The sequence below is a fragment of the Convolutriloba macropyga genome, chromosome 12 (genome assembly GCF_964194025.1).
Source record: "Convolutriloba macropyga chromosome 12, txConMacr16.3, whole genome shotgun sequence".
In the NCBI taxonomy this organism is placed as follows: domain Eukaryota; kingdom Metazoa; phylum Xenacoelomorpha; order Acoela; family Convolutidae; genus Convolutriloba; species Convolutriloba macropyga.
In genome coordinates, this window is record NC_134479.1 from 57,735,635 (window position 1) to 57,755,634 (window position 20,000).

The window sequence follows — 20,000 nt, forward strand, 5'->3', positions numbered from 1 at the left end:
CTGAATAGGAATGCAGTAGTATTTGTTGTTTTTAACTTAAATTATAGACCTTATAGTTCAATAAAATTCAAGAAAATACATCCGAAAAGATGTAATGTATTTCATTTTAAGGGAATTAATCTGCTCTGTTTAAATATTATCATATTTCATAGAATAACGAGATTAGCGAGGAGAACCCGAGCAGAAGACAGAGATGTTTTGCGGCACGTTTTGCGGCAAAAAAACTTGCTGACTTTAACAAATTTTGCTTTGCCAGAATTGGCGAAAGATAAAGCAGTCATCGACTAAAGCCTGGTCAAAAATGTTCAATGAAAAATTTAAACAGACAACTTCCTTAAGTCAAGCAGAATACCTCAAGAAGCAATTGAAAATCCTCCAGAAGGTTTGAGATATCTTTAGCAAAGGTGGATTCAAATTGACAAAATGGATATCAAGTGACGATGAAGTCAAGTCACAGATCTCAGAGACAGACGGGTCAACTCAAGTTTTGAAAGCGTTCAGAACTATATCATATTAGTTTTCAATTCGAGGAGTTGATTTTGAACACAGATTGCCTCAATTCCCGTTGTGGAACTGATCAAGAAATTGCAGCAAAAATAAATCAGAAAATTGTCATATCTTTTGTCCCAGTGTTCGAACCACTTGGGCTATGTCCCCCTTCACCAGACGGATATGGTGTTTTTTATTCAAAAGCATTTTGGCAGCAATAATACAAGCATAGGACAAGCATGGAAGTGTTGTCAGCAAATCACTCAAAATTGTTCTTTGATATTTAATCCGAGACATAAGTAAGGACAATGTCAATAACTCGACTTTATTTTGAAAAAAAATACACAATTATGAGACTTCACATCTTTACAGAAGCATCAGAAGAAGCAATATGCATTTTGACGTATCTGCAAGATAGAACAAGTTTAAACTTACCTGTTTAATAGAGAAATGTTGTGTAGCACCCAAGAAACACTTGAAAACGCCGAAGATAGAACTCCAAATCGCATTTGACGGAATTGGTCTCAGAATGCAGAAACTCAACGAGCACTATGTCAGAATTGACAAAACCCTTCATTGGACTGACCCGTCAACGGTCTTACATATGTTTTCTACAGCGCACAAGAAACAACAATTATTCCTTGCAAACAGAACAGCGAAAATACTTGAAACACCCATAGATGTATAAATGAGAACACGTGAAAGGTGTCGAAAACCCATTTCACATAGGAACCCGAGGAACGTACATAGAATTTTTCCGAGATTCCGTGAAGTGAATCGGCTCGGCCTGATTACAAAAAAAAAGAAGATATGTGCCCAAAGCCGTGGTGCCAAGAGAACGATTTCGATCTTGAGTAAGCTATAAGTGCTGTAGCAACTGAAGCCGAAGATCAGAAACCATTTGACTGGAACTGCTACAGCAGTTCACGACGAAAAAGGAATGACTTCCTAAAACCGAGCAAAAATTTCTTCAATTTTTCAAATCAATTGCCTCACGTTTGTATGAAAGTCGATAGCTACCATCAAAGAAATCTCAAAAACATTGAACCTCGCCAAACTTCCACACTTTGAAGAGACGACAGAGCCAATTGAGTGAAAGATTGACTGAATCATTCGAACCCTGATTACAACGCAAAACAGCCAAAAGTGCTAACAGCGATTTTTCAAGTTAAACAATTTCTGTCGGAGAGAGGACATCATGAAAACCTACATAAAGGTAGAGAACATGCGAGAAGAATTCTTCAACAAGAATTGTGGATTATTGGATTGCAGAAAGAAATACGAGAAATCCAGTCAAGATGTATTAATAACAGACACACGAACGACAACCCAATCTACCCACAGATGGCGGAACTACCCCGAGAACGACTTGATGAACAATTGTTCCCATTCACCCATACTGGTGTCGAATACTTCGGACCAAACGAAGTGATGTTCATACGAATTTTCTCGAAGAATTGGGCTGCCTCCTTGACTGTCTAAAAACAAGAGCAGTATACATTGAAGTTGCACAATCATTGGACACCGATTAATGTCTGTCTGCAGTGACAATATTCACTTCAGTGCGTGGCTACCCACATACCATGATTACTGACAACTGCACGAGCCTCATTGGAGCAGCAAACGAACTGCAGGCATTCATGGACGAATGAGACAAAGCTAAGAGCGAAAGTGGTTTAGCTCAGGAGAAAGTTGTGTGGAAGTTCAACAATCCTGGAGCGCCACACTTTGGTGGCGCTAGGTGGAAACTGGATAAGAATGGTTTAAAGTTGTAAACAAATGATGATTGCAATAATGCACAATCAACGCCTCACCAACTAAGTGCTCAGTACAACAAAGTGTATTTGTTTTAGCAAACGCTCAGTGCAAGACACATGACAGCAGTAAGTAACGACCCTGAAGTCTTTACAGCACTCTAAACTAATCATTTCTAACTGGGACAAGAAAAAACGAGTGCTGCATTCATGCCAATATCTGAGAGATACCATGACTTGGAAAAGTTTTGCAAAATGGCTCACAGAAAATGCGGAATTGATCCGGAAAAGATGGATTCGGCAATATCATTCCCAATTAATTCAGAGACCGAAGTGGTCAAAAAAAAATTTGCAAACACTGAAAAAGAAGGAGAAATTGTTGGGATTGTAGATGAATCGATGAAAATATGGGAATTTAAAATGGGACGAATCATGCATGTCTTCAAACACAACGATGGCGTCGTACGATCAGCGAGAGATGGCGAATTCAACAGATCGATGGTGAAATTGGCGCTAGCATCCTACGATGGTGTTTCCGAGATCAAAAACTGGGCCGGAGATGCTTGTGCCACTATTGAACAGAAGCAGGAGCAATCAGAACAACAGAAGTAAAAACAAGACTCTAATTCATGAAGTTTTTTGAAAACGCAAAAAAGTTCAAAACCAAAAAACTCTAATTAATGTTCAGACCAAAAATTTGTAACCCCTTTTTCAGAAGGGAAACTTGAGCAGCACGAGGTTATAGCACTCGGTCAAAAAAATCGCTAAGCTATCGTGGAACCAACGAACAATATTGCATCATACCCACAAGTGTAGCCATTAGATCCTATATGGTGCGAAAAAGGAATTTTTGTTATTTTATTTTTTGTCAAATTTCACAAATTCTTCCTTTATGTTTCTTTAAGTGTTCATTGATGGTCAACTGTCATACATTAGAGGCAATTAGTGCTACAAAATAACTATCAGTGCTCGGGACAAGAAGCACAAATTTTGCATTAATATGACATTTACTTTGTGAACATTGACCCAAATCACTTTTGCGCTCAAAAATCATATGTTTTTTTGAGCGGCATTACTCATCCAAATTAGGTTAAATGACGTAAGAGCGAGGGTTAAAAAACAAATTAACCCCCACTATAACATCTTTTTGGTCTGTCAAGGGGGGTAAAATGGTGTAAGAGTTTAGGGTATTTTCTCAATTACATCCAAACTCTTACATTATTTTACCCCCTTGACAGACAAAAAGATGTAGGAGTGGGGGTTAACTTTAATTTCATCCCCTCACTTTTACACCATTTTACCTCCGTTGGAAGCCAAATGCAGCCCAAAAAGACGACGTAAGAGTTTTGAGCTGCTTTTTTCGGAAAAAAATCGTCCCATTGCAGCCCCACTCTCACATCATTTTAGTCCCCTCTGAAAAGATTAAACCCTCACTCTTACACCATTTTACCCCCTTGGCAACTCACATCCTTTTACATCCTTCCTAGATCCTTTTACCCCCTCAATCTCAAATTGTTTTTGCACCCCTATTTGAAGACTGCCATTCCTGAACCCACATCCTCTGTACCCTCAGCTGGTTCTCATCAACCTCCAGACCATCAAAGCTTGTCCAACTCTTGGCGGTCAAAATACATGATTAATACTTGTTAGAATTGCCCCTCTCAAAAAATACCCCCTTACTTTCATCATTTTACCCCCACCCCCGAGAACAAATCAACCCCAAACTCTTTACCCCCCTTTGCAGTCCAGCTCTTAGCTCATTTTACCCCCTCTGAACAAACAATCCCCAACTCTTACACCACTTTACCCTCCCTGGCAGCTCAAATCTTAACTCATTTTATCTCATCTGAACAAACTACCCCCTCCTTCTTAAAACCATTTTACTCCCCTAGGCAGCTCATCTCATTTTATCCCTCGGAAAAATTTACCCCATCACTCTTACACCATTTTACCCCCCTTGTCAGCCCAGTTCTTACCTCTTTTTCCCCTCATCAATTTCAGTTGATGAATTAGCAAGCCACCTGTGTAAGTGGTGGTATGTTGCTTCAAATTGCATTGTCAACGCTAGTTAAACAGACAAACAACAAGCAATCAAGATATTGGGCAGACAACACGATTCAAAAGCAAATTATATGAAAGTGGACTTCTGTTGCGGGAGGACGAAAGGAAATCACCGAGCAACTGCTATTCTGCAATAGTGTCCTCATAAACCCTAAAAGGTCAGAACAGTGTGAATTACAGCAGCAAGGGTAGTATCAAGGGTAGCCCTCAACGACAAACTTCTACCTGGACCAGGCCTGTGTAAGCTTCCTTAAGCTTCCTTAATTCAAGCAAAATACCTCAAGAAGCAGTTGAAGGTTTGAGATATCTTTAGCAAAGGTGGATTCAAAATGACAAGTTCGATAACAAGTGACGATAAAGTCAAGTCACAGATCTCAGAGACAGAGGGGTCAACGCAATTTTTGAAAGCGTTCAGAACTAAATCGTATTCATTTTCAACTCGTGGAATTGAATTTGAACACAGATAGTCTCAATGCCCGTTGTGAAATTGAGCAGGAAATTGCAGCAAAAATAGCTCAGAAAATTGTCAAATCTTTTTTCTCAGCAGTGTTCGAACCACTTGTGCTATGTCCCCCTTCACCAGACGGATAAGGTGTTTCTATTCAAAAAAATTTTGGCAGCAATAATACGAGCATAGGACAAGCATGGGAGAGTTGTCAGCAGATCACTCAAAACTGTTCTTTGATATTTAATCTGAGACATAAGTAAGGACAATGTCAATAACTCGACTTTATTTTGAAAACAAATGCACAATTTTGAGACTTCACATCTTTACAGATATATCGGAAGAATTGATATGCTTTTTGACATATCTGCAAGATAGAACAAGGTTAGAACTGACCTATAAAATAGGGAAATGTTGTGTAGCACCCATCAAATACATGAAACACTGAAGTTAGAACTCCAAATCGCAGTTGACGGAAATAGTCTCAGAATGCAGATACTCAACAAAAATTACGTCAGAATTGAAAAATTTTGTTGTTGGACTGACCCGTTAACGGTACTATATTGGTTAATTGCAGCGCACAAGAAACAAAAAATTTTCAATGCAAACAGAGCAGCAGAATTACTGGTAAAACCCATAGATAAATAAGTGGAGACACGTCAAAGACGTACAAAAACCCTATTCACATAGGAACGCAAGGAATGTCCATAGAATTTTTCCGGGAGTCCGAGCAGTGAATGGGCTTGGCATGACTACAAAAAGATAAAGATATGTGCCCAAAACCATTTTGTCAAGAGGACGAATTTGATCTCGAGTAAAATATCAGTGCAGTAGCAACTGAAAGAGAAGCCGAGAAACCATTTGATTTCAACTTCTACAGCAGTTCACGACGAAACAGAAGTGACCTCCCAAAGCAGACGCGAATTATCAAGCAGAGTATTCTTTTTTCAGTTTTTTCAAATCAATTAACTCCCTTTTGTTTGAAAATCGAAAGCAAGCAGCACAGAAATTTCAAAAACCTTGAACCTCGCGAGAGTGCCACACTTAGAAAAGAAGAGAGAGCCAATTGAGTGAAAGATTGACTGAATCATTCGAACCTTGGTTACAACGCAAAACAGCTAAAAGTGCTAGCAGCGAATTTTCAAGTTAAACAACATCTGTCGGAGAGAGGACATCATGAATACCTACATGAAGGTAGAAAACATGCGAGAAGCATTCTTCAACAAGAATTGTGGATTATTGGATTGCAAAAACAATTACGAGAAGTCAAGTGGAGATATATTAATAAAAGACACAAGAACGACAACCAAATCCACCCGCAGATGGCGGACCTATCCCGAGAACGACTTGATGACCCATTAACCCATACTGGAGTCGACTACTTCGGACCAACCGAAGTGCTGTTCATACGATTTTTCTCGAAGAGATGGGGCTGTCTCCTTGACTGTCTAACAACAAGAGCAGTATACATTGAAGTTGCACAATCATTGGACACCGACTAATGTCTGTCTGCAGTGAGAATATTTATTGCAGGACATGGCTACCCAAAAACCATGATCACTGAAAAAACGTTTCATCGGAGCAGCAGAGGAACTGCAGCCATTCGTAGACGAATGAGACAAAGCTAGGAATGAAAGTGGTTTAGCTCAGGAGAAGGTTTTTTGGAAGTTCAACAATTCTGGAGCACCTCACATTGGTGGCGATCGGTGGAAACTGGATAAGAATGGTTTAATGCCGTAAAAAATTGATGATTGCAATCTTGCACAATCAAAGTCTCACTAACTAGGTGCTCAGTACAACAAAGCGTATGTGTTATAGCAAACGCTCAGTGCAAGACACATGACAGCAGTAAGTAATGATCCTGAAGTCTTGACAGCACTCTAATCTAATCGTTTCTAACTGGGACAAGAAAACAGGAGTGCTGCATTCAGGCCAATATCTGAGAGATACCATGACTTGGAAAAGTTTTGCAAAATGGCTCACAGAAAATGCGGACATGATCTGGAAAAGATGAATTCCGGAATATCATCCACAATGAATTCAGAGACCGAAGTGGTCAAAAAAAGATTTGAAAATACTGAAAAAGAGTGAAAACGTGTTTAGATTGTAGATGAATTGATGAAAATATGTAAAAATAAAATGGGACGAATCATGCAATTCTTCAAACACAACGATGGCGTCGTACGGTCAACGAGAGATCTCGAATTCAACAGATCGATGGAGAAATTGGCGCCACTATCTTATGATGGTGTTTCCGAGACCAAAAACCGGGCCGGATATGCTTGTGCCACTATTGAAAAGAAGCCTGAGCAATCAGGACAACATAAATGAAATGAAAACTCTAATCCAAGAAATTTTTTGAAAACGCAAAAAAACTGAAAACCAAAAAACTTAATTAGTTAAGACCGAAAATTTGTAAGCCCATTTTCAGAAAGGAAACTTGAGCAGCACCAGGTTATGGCACTCGGTCAAAATTTTATGTGAGCTATCGCGGAACCAACGAACAATATTGCATCATACCCACAATTGTGGCCATTAGATCCTATATGGTGCAAAAAAGGAATTATTTGTTATTTCATTTATTGCCAAGTTCCATAAATTTCTCCTTCTGTGATTCTTTAAGTGTTCATTGATGGTCATACATTAGAGGCAATTAGAGCTACAAAATACCTATCAGTGCTTAAGACAAGAAGGACAAATTTTACATTAATTTGACATTTACTTTGTGAACATTGACCCATATCACTTTTGCGCTCAAATCTCATGTGTCCCTTTGAGCTGCCATACTCATCCAAGGGAGGTAAAATGGTGTAAGAGCGAGGGTTAAAAACAAATTAACCCCCACTATAACATCTTTTTGTTCTTTCAAGAGGGGTAAAATGAGGTAAGACTTCGGGGTAATTTGTCAATTACCTTCAAACTCTTACATCATTTTACCCCCTTGACAGACCAAAAAGATGTAAGAGTGGGGGGTTAACCTTAATTTTAACCCCTTGCTTTTACACCATTTTACCTCCGCTGGAAGCCAAATGCAGCCCAAAAAGACGACGTAAGTTTTTTGAGCTGCTTTTTTCTAAAAAAATCTTTCCATTGCAGCCCCACTCTCACATCATTTTAGCCCCCTCTGAAAAAATTAACCCCTCACTCTCACACCTACCTTGGCAACTCAACTCTTACATCATTTTACCCCCTCCACCCTACATTGTTTTTTGCCCCCATACTTGGAGACTGCCAGTCTTGAACCCACAACTTCTTGACCCTCAGCTGGTTCGCCTCAACCTCCAGACCATCAAAGCTTGTCCATTTCTTGACGGTCATTAAACTTGATTAATGCTTTATAGAATTGCCCCTCTCAACAAATTACCCATTTACTCTTACATCATTTTAACCCCTCAGAACAAATCACCCTCAAACTGGTGTTTTCTACTCAAAACACACCAGTTTGAGGGTATGTTCTACTCAAAAGCATTTTGGCAGCAACATTACAAGCATAGGACAAGCATGGAAGAGTTGTCAGCAGATCACGCAAAACTGTTCTTTGATATTTGCTCTGAGACATAAATAAGGACAATGTCAGTAACTCGACTTTATTTTGAAAACAAAGACACAATCTTGAGACTTCACATCTTTACAGATGCATCCGAAGAATTGATATGCTTTTTGACATATCTGCAAGATAGAACAAGGTTAGAACTGACCTATAAAATAGGGAAATGTTGTGTAGCACCCATCAAATACATGAAACTGCCGAAGTTTGGACTCGCAGCTGACGGAACTGGACTTAGAGTTCAGATACTCATTGAACACTATGTCAAATTTGACAAAACTTGTTATTGGACTGACCCGTCAACAGTCCTATATTGGTTACCTACAGCGCACAAGAAACAAATTTTTTTGTTGCAAACAGAGCAGAGGTAGTACTGGAATTACCCCTAGATGGATATTTGGAGACACGTCAAACGGATTCTGTGCAGTGAATCGGCTCGGCATGACTAAAAAAGCATAACGATATGTGCCCAAAGCCGTGGTGTCAAGAGAACGAATTTGATGTTGAGTAAGCTATCGGTGCTGTAGCAACTGAAACAGAAGCTAAGAAACAATTTGACTGGTACTGCTACAGCAGTTCACGACGAAGCAGAAGTGACTTCCCAAAGCAAACGCGAACCATCAGGCAGAGCAAAGATTTTTTCAGTTTTTTCAAATCAATTGCCTCCCGTTTTTTTGAAAGTCAATAGCAAGCAGCAAATAAATCTCAAAAGCATTGAAGCTCGCCAAACTGCCACACGTCGAAAAGAAGATAGAGCCAATTGGCTGAAAGATTGACTAAATCATTCGAACCAGCGAATTATCAAATTATACAATTTCTGTTGAAGAGAGCACATCATGACAACCTACTTGAAGGTACAGAGCATGCGAGAAGCATTCCTCAACAAGAATTGTGGATTTTTTGATTGCAAAATGAATTACGAGAAGTCAAGTAGAGATTTTTTAAATGCAGACACACGAACGACAACCAAATTCAACTGCAGATGGCGGAACCACCCCGAGAACGACTTGATGACCCAGTCAGCCTCACTGGAGTTGACCACTTCGGACCAATCGAAGTGATGTATACACGAATTTTCTCGAAGTGATGGGGTTGTCTCCTTACTTGCCTAACAACAAGAGCAGTACACATTGAAGTTGCACAATCTTTTGACACCAATTAATGTCTGTCTGTAGTGACAAAACACATTGCAGTATGCGGCTACCCAAATATCATGATCAGTGACAATGACACAAGATTAAATGGAGCAACAGAGGAACTGCAGGCATTCATGGACGAATGAGACAAAGCTAAGAATGAAACTGGTTCAGCTCTGGAGAAGGTTGTTTGGAAGTTCAACAATCCTGGAGCGCCACACTTTGGTTGCGCTTGGTGGAAATTGGATAAGAATGGTTTAAAATCTTTAGCAAATGATTGAGCAATCTTGCACAATCAAAGTATCACCATCTAGCAGCTCAGTACAACAAAGTGTACTTCTTAGAGCAAACGGTCAGTGCAAGACACATGGCAGCAGTAAGTAACGATCCTGAAGTTTTGAAAGCGCTCTAATCTAATCATTTCTCACTAGGTCAAGAAAACACGAGTTTTGCATTCATGTCATAATGTGAGCAATACCATGACTTGAAAAATTTTTGCAAAATGGCTAAAAAAATGCGGACATGATCTGTAAAAGATGAAATTGTGAATATCATCCCCAGTGATTTCAGAGACCGAAGTGGTTAAAAAACATTTGCAAACACTGAAAATATGGAGAACTTTTTTGGATTGTAAATGAATCGATGGAAATATGTAAATATAAAATGGGACGACTCATGCAAGTCTTCAAACACAACAATGGCGGCGTACGATCAGCGAGAGATGGCGAATTAAACAGATTGATGGTGAATTTGGCGCAAGTATCCTATGAAGGTGTTTTCGAGAAATTTTTGAAAACGCAAAAAAGTTCGAAACCGAAACATTTTAATTAGTTAAGACCAAAAATTTGTAGCTCTTTTTTCAGAAGGTAAATTTGAGCAGCACGAGGTTATAGCACTCGGTCAAAGTAATCTCTAAGCTATCGTGGACCTAACGAACAATAATGCATCATACCCACAAGTGTGGCCATTAGATCCTAAATGGTGCAAAAATAGAATTTTTGTTATTTTATGTATTGTCAAGTTCCACAAGTGAATATTGACCCTCATTCAAAATTAAAGTTGCATTCTTTTAATACAATCGAGCTACCAATGTTTTTGTCGAGATTTTTAATCAATCGGAACCGTGTGAAGAACCAGGTCGGCATAAAACTGGAGAACCAAATCGTGAAACATTCTATGAGACGTTCGTTAACTGCAGTTGGCATCAGTGGATCAGCTGTATATCACACTTAATTCTTGGAGAAAAGAAAAACTGGGGATCCTGGGTCGAAGTTTTTCACCTAAACAAATTTAAGAGTAGGGCAGCAATGAGACAATTTTTACAGGAAATTGCAACTCATATGTTTTTTTGTGTTGCATAACTCTTCTAAGGGAGATAAAATGGTGTAAGAGTGAGGATTAAAAAACAAATTAACCCCCATTCTAACATCTTTTAGGTTTGTCAAGGGGGCAAAATGATGTAAGAGTTTGGCGGTATATTCTGCATTACCCTCAAAGTCTTACATCATTTTACCCCTTGACAGACCAAAAAGATGTTAGGGTGGGGGTTAATTTGTTTTTTAACCCTCACTCTTACACCTTTTTACCTCCGTTGTAAGAGTAATGCAACCCAAAAAAAACGATGATTTTTGAGCTGCAGTTTCCTAAAAAGTCCTCCCATTGCAGCCCCACCCCTGCATCATATTAACCCCATCTGAAAAAATTATTCCCTCACTCTTACACTATATTACGCCCCTTGGCCGCTCAACTCTAACATCATTTTACCCCTTCAATCTTACATTGTTTTAGACCCCATACTTGAAGACTGCCAGTCTTGAGCCCCTATTCTCTGTACCCTCAACTGGTTCCCTTCAATCTCCAGACCATCAAAGTTTGTCCAACTCTTGACGGTCAATATACATGAATAATTGTTTTAGAATTGCCCCTCTCAACAAATAACTCCTCAATCTTACATCATTCTTAGAACAAATTACCCCTAAACTCTTACATCATTTTACCACCCTCGGCAGCCCAGCTCTCAGCTCATTTTACCCCTTCTGAACAAAAGATCCCCTAATCTTACACCAATTTACCCCCGTTGGAAGCCCAACTCTTCCATCATTTTACCCACTCTGAACAGTTTACCCCCTCACTCTTTCATCATTTTATCCTCTTTGGCGGTTCAACTCTTACATCATTTTACCCACTCTGAACAATTTAACCCCCACTCACTCATACACTACCTTACCCCACAATGGAAGCCCAGTTCTCGCTTCATTTTACCCTCCTTGAAAAAATTTCCCCTCACTCTTACATCATTTTACCCCCTCTGAACAAATTTCCAACTCACTCTTTCATCGTTTTATCCCCTTTGGGAGATCAACACTCAAATCATTTTAAACTCTCCTGAACAAATTCACCCCTCATTTGTACACCATTTTATCCTCTTTCAGCTCAACTCTTACATCATTTGACGCCCCTGAACAAATTACCCTCCCCCCACTAATGAAGCACCTTACCCCCTTGGCAGTCCAACCCCTACTTCATTTTACCCTCTCTGAACAGATTACCAACCCCCCCCCCTCCTACGCCACCTTATCCCCCTTGGCTGCTCAAATTTGAATTCATTTCACCCCCTCTGAACAAATTTTTCCCTCACTCTTACAGCATTTTTTATCTTTGGCGCCTCAACTCTTTTATCATGTTCCACACTCTGAACTATTTACCCCCTCCCCTCCTCACTCATAGACCACATTAAACCCCGCGGCAGCCCAATTCTTACTTCAAAAAACCCTCTGTGAAAAAAATTACCCCCGCCACTCATACACCACTTTATCCCCCTTGGCAGCTAAATTTTTAATTCAATTAACCCCCTCTTAACAAATTAACCCCCTCTCTTACACAATTTTATCCACTTTGGCAGCTCAACTCTTACATCATTTACCCCCTCTGAAAATCACCTTATCCTCCTTGGCAGCTCAATTTTTTATTCAATTAACCCCCTCTGAGCAAATAATCCCCCTCTCTTACACAATTTTATCCACTTTGGCAGCTCAACTCTTACATCATTTACCCCCTTCTGAAAAAATTAACCCCCAACCCAATCATACATCACATTACCCCCGTGGCAGCCCAACTCTTACTTCATATTGCCCTCGCTGAGCATATTATCTCCTCACTCTTACACTGTTTTATCCCATTTGGCAGTTCAACTCTCACATGAATTTACCCCCTCTGAACAAGCTACACCTCATTCTCACACCATTTTACACTCCTTGGCAGCTCAACGTTTAATTCATTTTTTCCCACTCTGAACAAATTACCCCCTCAATCTTACACCATTTTACGCCCTGGACAGCTGGGCTCCTACCTCTTCTTACGCCCTCTGAACGAAACCCCCCCCCACTGTGGTACCATTTTACCCCTTGGCAGCCATACCCTTACATCATTTCACCCCCTCACTTTTACACCAATATACCTGTTTCCACCCATTGCAGCCCATTGCAGACAACTCTTACACGGCAAAATTAGGCAGTGGAGTTAATTCCTCAAAAAGTTTTTCGAGTGAATTCAATTGCAGCCCATTCTTACATGTCAATTTAAACCAGTGGAGGCAATTTCTCAAAAGTGGTCCCATTTCAGACCATTGCAGCCCACTCTTTTTTGGCAATTTTAGTCAGGGGTAATTCCTCAAAAGTCTTCCCATTGCAGCGGATTGGAGCCCACTCTTACATGGCAAATTTCCAACTCACTCTTTCATCGTTTTATCCCCTTTGGGAGATCAACACTCGAATCATTTTAATTCCCTCCTGAACAAATTCACCCCTCATTTTTACACCATTTTATCCTCTTTCAGCTCAACTCTTGCATCATTTGACGCCCCTGAACAAATTACCCTCCCCCCACTCATACAGCACCTTACCCCCTTGGCAGTCCAACCCCCACTTCATTTTACCCTCTCTGAACAGATTACCACCCCCCCCCACTCCTACGCCACCTTATCCCCCTTGGCAGCTCAGATTTGAATTCTTTTCATCCCCTCTGAACAAATTTTTCCCTCACTCTTACAGCATTTTATTATCTTTGGCGCCTCAACTCTTTTATCATGTTGCACACTCTGAACTTTTTACCCCCTCCCCTCCTCACTCATAGACCACATTAACCCCCGCGGCAGCCAAATTCTTACTTCAAAAAACCCTCTGTGAAAAAAATTACCCCCGTCACTCATACACCACTTTATCCCCCTTGGCAGCTAAATTTTTAATTCAATTAACCCCCTCTTAACAAATTAACCCCTCACTCTTACAGCATTTTAACCCCTTTGGCAGCTCAACTCCTACATCATTTTACCCCCACTGAAAAAAATACCCCAAACCCAATCATACATCACATTACCCCCCGTGGCAGACCAACTCTTAGTTCATTTTACCCTCTCTGAACAAATTACCCCCCGCCAACCATACACCACCTTATCCTCCTTGGCAGCTCAATTTTTTATTCAATTAACCCCCTCTGAACAAATGATCTCCCTCTCTTACACAATTTTATCCACTTTGGCAGCTCAACTCTTACAGCATTTACCCACTCTGAAAAAGTTAACCCCCAACCCAATCATACATCACATTACCCCCCATGGCAGCCCAACTCTTACTTCATATTACCCTCGCTGAGCATATTACCTCCTCACTCTTACACCGTTTTATCCCCTTTGGCAGTTCAACTCTCACATGAATTTACCCCCTCTGAACAAGCTACACCTCACTCTTACACCACTTTACACTCCTTGACAGCTCAACGTTTAATTCATTTTTTCCCACTCTGAACAAATTACGCCCTCAATCTTACACCACTTTACGCCCTCGACAGCTGGGCTCCTACCTCTTTTTACGCCCTCTGAACAAAAACCCCCTACTGTGGTACCATTTTACCCCTTGGCAGCCATACTCTTACATCATTTCACCCCCTCACTTTTACACCAATATACCTGTTTCCACCCATTGCAGCCCATTGCAGACAACTCTTACACGGCAAAATTAGGCAGTGGAGTTAATTCCTCAAAAAGTTTTTCCAGTGAATCCCATTGCAGCCCACTCTTACATGTCAGTTTAAACCAGTGGAGGCAATTTCTCAAAAGTGGTCCCATTTCAGACAATTGCAGCCCACTCTTTTTTAGCAATTTTAATCAGGGGGTAATTCCTCAAAAGTCTTCCCATTGCAGCGGATTGGAGCCCACTCTTACATGGCAATTTTAGTCAGGGGGTTAATTCATCATAATTCCTCCTATTGCAGCCCACATTTACTTGGAACTTTTAATCATGGGGGTAATTCCTCAAAAGTCCGCCCATTGCAGCTCAATGCAGCCCATTCTTACATGGCAAATTTAGTAAGGTGGTATTTCCTCAAAAGGCCTCCCCTTGATGCCCATTGCCACCCACCTTACATGGCAATTTTAGTCAAAGGGTAATTCCTCAAAAGTTCTCCCATTGAAGCTCCCTGCGGCCTACTCTTACATGGCAATTTTAGTCGGGGGGGGGGGGTAATTCCTCAAAAGTCCACCCATTGAAGCCAATTACTGCCCACTCTTACATGGCAATTTTGGACAGGGGATAATTCCTCAAAAGTCCTCCCATTGCAGCGGATTGCCACGCACTCTAACATGGCGATTCTAATCAGGGAGTAATTCCCCAAAAATCATACCGTTGAAGCCCATTGCAGTTCACTGTTACATGGCAATTTAAGCCAATGAAGGTAATTCCTCAAAGTGGTCCCATTTCAGCCCATTGCAGCCCATTAATTCGTGACAATTTTAGTCAGGGAGGCCAATTCCACAAAAATCCTCTCATTGCAGCCCACACTTACTTGGAATTTTTAGTCATGGGGTAATATCTCAAAAGTCCTGCCATTGCAGCTCATTGCTGCATCAACGTGTGCCAAATCTAGAGACCAAATTTAGTTAATGTCTATTACAAAAACTTTAAGCCTAGGAATTTTTAATCGAATTGAACGGTACTTTGTGAAAGACGTCTTTGTCTCCAAATAGGACAGGATTTTACCTATATAGAGCTTGCTTTGAGTCTGTAGTCATTTTATGCTTCCATGCGAAGCTGATCCTTTAAAATAAAACCGATCCAATTTTTTAATTTCAGTAAAAGAAAGACCACATCTTTTGACCGGTCTTTTCTTTGTCTGGCGTTTCGTCCGTTTCTTCTTTATATATTTTTTGGCTTGATTTTGAGCCACTGGGTCGTTCTCCAATAGAGAAGAGCTCTTGTCGATTGGGTTGTTCTCTACTTGGGAAAAATTCATGTTCACTTTCAGACGAGGCCTTCAAGATATGCTTGGCATGTGTATTTGCAACAAGATGAGGTGAGATATTAGTTATCAATTTTTTTAGTTGGTTGCTGTAGATTGTACAGAAATATTAAAATTTTAATGCCCAGTGTTTCTTTATTAACGTGAAGAACATCGTTCGACTCTATGGTGACTGTTTCAGATTGGTTAATCAAGTCATGTATGATTTTTGATCTTTTGATTTGCTTTTTATTCATAAATTCTAGCTCTATCATTATGGAGTCGAAATCTTCGCTGTTTCTTTGTTTTTTCACTAACTACCGGTTCAATCTCGCTGTCTTTGCTCATGGGTTCTGTTTTTTCCTCTTCTGCTGTTTCAATCAATTTGTTTGAAAACTCAACTGGTTCCAGTGCTTTCTCTGGTTCTTCCCTTGAGGTGGACTGGTTTCCTAGCAAAAGAGACATCTGTGCAGCTGTCATTTTGTAAAGAGGATTGTCCAAAACTTCTTACTTTACCGGTTGATGTGAAGCGAACATTCGTTTTGGAATTAAAATGAATTCTTCGGTGCGCATTATGATTTTGTCAAATAACGATAACAAGCGAAACCAACAGTTTTGACCAAATATGTGTCTCTAGCAAAAAGTTGCCTCTTTTGTTTCAAACTTGTTTTGTCTAGACAATAGCTTTTTGTATGATTTTTCATAACCTTCGATAAAAATTTTTCTTATTGGAACATTACCATTGACAATGTTGAGCAAACGTTCGCAAAGGAACTTAATGAAATTATTTGGAGCTCTCTCGATCTTCTCTTTTAGTTTTGTATCCGATATGTCTAGGAGCCACCCCAGCATACAAACTTCTTTCTTTCTCATCGCTCAAAGTTGTGATAACTGCTTTAGCTGACGGCAGATAAAAAATTGATGGTCCTGGAGGAACAATATTTGAACAGTAGCGCAAGACGTCTGATGTTTTGGGATCCAAATCAATTAATAAAAGACCAAATGGTTCTTTGGTTGCGAGCTCATAGCTTTCTTCTAAAAATTGTGCATTATTCAACTGTCTACCAATAAAACTAGTCTGTTGTGTGTCACGTGGTGATTTAAACAATATGATATCTGTTGTGTTTAGATCAATTGTTCTGGACCATCTGCTTTCCTGGAACAAATTGTGTTTTACATAAATTACACTGATGTTTCTATTTTGCCCTCCGGTTGCTTATTTGGAAAATTCTTTGTCATTAAAAATTTCTTCATACGAATAATCGAACACAAGACGGCAGTTCTCTAACTCTGAAATGAGCTCAAAATTGGAGAATTTTTTAAAATGTATGTTCTGTTTCTTCTCTAACGATTGGATTTTTGGATGATCATGCTGATAAAAATAATAAATTATTTGAAACTCTGGAAAAAATGTGCTAACTAATAACTTTTTGAAAATGAGCTCAGTTTTCCCGCAACAAGATGGCCCGCAAACAGCCATGAACAACCGGTTAGTGGCAGAAATAATTTTGTTCATAACTTTGAATTTGGAAGAGCGATACTTGGCGAGAGATACAGCTATAAGGAAAATTATTTTAATGATTTGTGTAAAATATACAAGCTCTGATCGAGGCAATCTCGAATTGCAAAACCTCCAAGATCGTCTTTCTTGGTGATCGGCGTCAAAAACCAAGTAAGTTATGCCTCTGCCCGAATCTAATTGACCTTCGGTTTGACTCATTTTGAAATAAAGTTATTTAAAAAATGAATTGCTTTCCAAGAATTTTCACATAAGTATTTAACAAAAAAAATCATAAGAAACATTTTCATAGTCTTCGTCTCCTTGTTTGTAGGTGATTGTATAGTTTGCATTCATCGAATCTAGTTTATCTCTAAAAACAATGGACTCTACGTTGTTCTCTTTAATCAGCTGCTTGATGTCATCGGGAAGAGTCTCATCGTCCAGATCATCAGAACTGGTACTGCACGCTTGGGCGTAGGTAAAGGGGTTAGTTTCAACCTTTTAACTTTTTCTTGTTAAGTCATGGAACAATCGAAAGTACTCCAGTAGAGAAAGATACTTTTGAAAGCTTCTGTTTCAGCACCAGCACACACAATCTGCTGTTTTCTTTAAATTGTTTGGCCTCTTGTGTCAATTTGTTCTTCCATTATAAGAGTTACCGTTAACTGGATTTATGCAATTGTATACTGTCAAATTTGGAGACAAATTCACTTGCAGTAGAAACAGAGCTGGTTTCTCTAACCGACGATTCATTTGTCAGTCACTGGTAAAAGAGTTTTTCCTTCTTCTTGGCACAATGCTTGCTTCTCTGTCGTTTTGGGCAACTCAATGCATGTAATTTACAAGTAGATGTCTCCTGAAGTGATTTCAAGTTTTTAATTTTTGGGCAGAACAAAGTTTCAAGTTGATAACGTTCCTCTGTAACAGCTGCCGTAAAGTTTCCGTTTTTACTAATCCTTTTGTGTAAAAATCAGAAAAGGGAAATCAAAGAACTATACGTTGAAAAATTTTACGCAAATAATGATAGGGGCACTCTTCTGTCTTCCACGAGAGACCATGAAGGAATTTAGATACCCACAGGAAAGATCTTTGCTCACTCGATGAAAGTATGTTAAATGAGTTTGGAGGTAAAAATAAAATTATATCGTTGTAATTTTTTGTAGATACCGCAAGTTCTTTTATTATAGATCCTGATTTTTTACTTCGAAAGCCTTCAAAATCAAGAACAACCGCTCTGGATTTCAACATTCCAGCAAATTGAATAAACTATTTATGAAGGATTTTACGTATAAACAAAAAGCAATTCCAGTCACATAACCAAGTTACTCGTTTGTCTCTGAACAAGGTAATACGTAAGAATGGCCTGGACCTTTTTCACTATATTCATGTACAAAACCGGAAGCGTCGTGAAGTATCGCATGCAGTCTCAAAATTTGGAATGATTTAAAATATTTGTTGAATTGTCGATACCAATCAAACCACCATAAGGTTGTAGTTTCCAAGCTATATCTAAATCAATCTCAGGATCCAAATGCAGACAAATAGCTAAAAAGTATAAAAATCGCTCATCGTATTATGAATGTTCTTTTTCGGTTTCCTTGTAAGTTTCGTGAGTACTCTTCAAATCAACTGTAGCAATGGTAGCCATATGATTTTGTAAACGCTCACTCAAAAATGTCTCTAGACACATAATTGCACATTTCCACATACATGTATCCTGATGAAAGCTAGTTTACATGTATCACCCATGCAGGGCAACAGTCAAATGTTTTACATGTAGCGCCGCCAAGGATAACCCCCTATTATCACACGTAATAATTCGAAGGATAACCCCCCCTATCGTAGTACCCTATGATCTTACTACTATAGCCTATGTTAGTTAATAACGATCAGAGCATTATATATGTGTGTTTTTTACTTCCTATAGCCCCACGCTTAGCCGGCGTATCTTATAACTTCCCCTTGATCGTAAAATTAAGAAGGTATGAGGTGAGATGCTATAACCCTAAGGCGGTCAGCTATTTTGGAAAAGTCCTCTATAGCTTGATGTCAGTTTAATGAAACTGAAACCCGGGCCGAGGTGTCAACGCCATCCAACGCAAAAGATAAGCGATGAATGCAATGAAGTTGCATAAATCAGGCGGTGGATGTGGTGAAAAAAATGTTATCGCCTGGTAGCAGTGAAATTACAAAATTTCACAGCTGAACTTAGCGGTGAAATTATTTAAATTCACCGCGTTGCAAAAAGTTTCCAAATTACGTGAGATAAGCTGCGAGTTCGGTGAAATTACATAAATTCACCGCTTAACAGTGGTGAAAATACATAAATTCACCGCTGAAAAAAGTGTCAAAAATATGTGAGATAAGCAGTGAATGAGATGAAATTACATCGTTCGTCTCTACTCAGTATCTCTCGTTCTCTCACTCTGTCGCATTAGTTTTTAGGGGGTAAACTGATGTGAGATAAGGGGGGGGGGTGGGGGGGGGGGTAATGGGGAGTTAGATAAGAATTGTTAGATGTTACCCCCCCCCCCCTCTAAGTTGTTTTTTTTCACCGCCAATTTTGTACCTAATTTTGCGGTGAAATTATATAATTTCACCGCTAAAGTAAGCGACGAAATTACAAAAATTTACCACATTTCTCCGCTAAAAATAGCAAATATAACAAAAATTCAACGCGCATGTTTTACAGAACGTAGAGCGAATTTGATTTAAATTCAAAAAAATTTATCCTAGAAGTTAGTGAGAGATGTCGCAGTGGACGAAGGAGTGGGTAGCATGCAGGTACACGAAAAAT

The 20,000-nt window shown here is 39.5% G+C and overlaps 2 protein-coding genes across 3 annotated transcripts in view; one reads left to right on the top strand and one right to left on the bottom strand.

Moving 5' to 3' along the window:
- LOC142350947 (calcium-binding protein 39-like) overlaps positions 1 to 20,000 on the top strand; it is a 613,053-nt gene that overhangs the window by 318,003 nt on the left and 275,050 nt on the right. The window lies entirely within an intron of this gene.
- The window catches only part of LOC142350604 (uncharacterized), a 59,239-nt gene that overhangs the window by 11,403 nt on the left and 27,836 nt on the right, over positions 1 to 20,000 (bottom strand). The window lies entirely within an intron of this gene.